The following is a 2,500-nucleotide window of genomic DNA, read 5'->3' on the forward strand; positions in this document are numbered from 1 at the left end:
GGACTCCACAATTTTGACTGCGGAGTCTAACAGGGTGATGGCGGTGAGTGGGGCTGTATTCTTCCTGAAGTCCACAACCATCTCAACTGTCCTTAGAGCATTTAGCTCTAAGTTGTTCTGGCTACACCAGGTCACCAGGTTGTCAGCTTCCCACCTATAGTCAGACTCATCCCCACCAGAGATCAGCCCAATGAGGGTGGTGTCGTCCGACAAACTTCAAGAGTTTGACGGACAGATGATTGGAGGCGCAGCTGTTGGTATACAGGGAGAAGAGCAGTGGGCAAAGGACGCAGCCCTGAGGAGTTCCCGTGCTGATGGACCTGGAGTCAGAGACTTCTGTTCCCGGCTTAACGCACTGCTTCCTGTCAGAGAGGAAGTCTGTGATCCACCTGCAGGTGGAGTAGGGCACGTTCAGCTGGAAGAGCTTGTCCTGAAGCAGGGCAGGGATGATGGTGTTGAAGGCAGAGCTGAAGTCCACAAACAGGATCCTGGCGTAGGATGCTGGGGCGTCCACATGCTGTAGGGTGAAGTGGAGGGCCATGTTAACTGCGTCGTCCACAGACCTGTTGGCTCTGTAGGCAAACTGAAGGGGGTCCAGGAGAGGGTCTGTGATGGCTTTGAGGTGTGCCAGGAGCAGGCGCTCAAAAGACTTCATTACCACAGATGTAAGGGCGACCGGTCTGTAATCATTTAGTCCTGTTGGCCTTAGCTTTTTGGGCACAGCGATGATGGTGGAGGACTTGAGACAGGCTGGTACATGGCATGTCTCCAGGGAGGTGTTAAAGATGTTGGTGAACACCGGAGACAGCTGGTCAGCGCAGTGCCTGAGGGTGGCTGGAGAGACAGAGTCCGGCCCGGCTGCTTTGCGTGGATTCTGCCTCTTGAAAAGCCCATTAACTTCTCCCTCCTGAAAGGAGAGAGTCGTTTCTGTAGTATGGGTGGGGGATGGGGCCTCTTGGGTGGGAAGGGGTGGTTCAGGACAGTCCAATTGTCTTTCAAATCTACGGTAGAACTCGTTCAGGTCGTTGGCTAGGCGGGAGTCGTTAGTGGTGTGGGGCGCTCTGGGTTTGTAGTTGGTGATGTGCCTGAGCCCTTTGGCAGACAGAAGCAGCGTCGTTAGTAGAGAACTGGTGTTTTAGTGTCTCTGAGTACAGTCGTTTAGCCTCTCTCACCGCTTTGCTAAACCTGTTCTTCGACTCCTTGAATCTGTCTCTATCCCCACTCCTAAACGCTTCCTCCTTCTCCAACCTCAACCTTTTGAGCTTTGCTGAGAACCAGGGCTTGTTGTTGTTAAAGTTCACCCTGGTACGTGTTGGGATACAGCAGTCCTCACAGAAGCTGATGTACACAGCCTCTGTGAGTTCATCCAGACTATTGGTAGCAGTCGTGAACATATCCCAGTCAGTACAGTCTAAGCACGCCCGCAAATCTTCCACAGCCTCACTGGTCCACTGTTTAGATGTCCTCACAGCAGGTTTACAGAGTTTTAGTTGCTGCCTGTATGCACGAATCAGGTGGACCAAGGGAGTTCTGTGCGAGCCGAACAGCCCCGTGACCCACAAGAGAAACATCCCCGCCAAATTCGAGCGTTTGACGGGGTCTATCCGTGAAAAAATATTCACGTTTTTGAGTGCACATGCATTTCTGCTGCAAATGCCTCTGGAAGTTTCATGCCGTTCGTATGCCAATTGTGGCAACACGAAAATGACCCGTTTTCCCATTCCGAGGGATTTCTGTGCGACCCTAACAGCCCCGTGAGCCACAAGAGACACATCCCCGCCAATTTCTAACGTTTCACGGGGTCTATCCGTGAAAAATATAGACGTTTTTGAGTGCACATGCATTTCTGCTGCAGATGCCTCTGGAAGTTTCATGCCGTTCGTACGCAATGTGGCAACACGAAAATGACCCCTTTTCCCATTCCGAGGGATTTCTGTGCGACCCTAACTAACAGCGCCCGTGAGCCACAAGAGAGACATCCCCGCCAATTTATAGCGTTTCACGGGGTCTATCCGTGAAAAATATAGACGTTTTTGAGTGCACATGCATTCCTGCTGCAAATGCCTCTGGAAGTTTCATGCCGTTCCTATGCAATGTGGCCACACAAAAATGACCCGTTTTCCCATTCCGAGGCATTTCTGTGCGACCCTAACAGCCCCGTGAGCCACAAGAGAGACATCCCCGCCAACTTCTAGCGTTTGACGGGGTCTATGCGTGAAAAATATTAAAATTTTTGAGTGCACGTGCCTTTCTGCTGCAAATGCCTCTGGAAGTTTCATGGCGTTCCTATGCAATGTGGCAACACGAAAATGACCCCTTTTCCCATTCCGAGGGAGTTCTGTGCCACCCTAACAGCCCCGTGAGCCACAAGAGACACATCCCCGCCAATTTCTAGCGTTTCACGGGGTCTATCCGTGAAACATATATAAGTTTTTGAGTGCACATGCATTCCTGCTGCAAATGCCTCTGGAAGTTTCATGCGGTTCGTACGCAATGTGGC

This window comes from Petromyzon marinus, unplaced genomic scaffold, assembly GCF_048934315.1.
Source record: "Petromyzon marinus isolate PM22_M1 ecotype Great Lakes invasive population unplaced genomic scaffold, UKy_Petmar_22M1.pri1.0 PM_G_Scaffold_18, whole genome shotgun sequence".
NCBI lineage: Eukaryota > Metazoa > Chordata > Hyperoartia > Petromyzontiformes > Petromyzontidae > Petromyzon > Petromyzon marinus.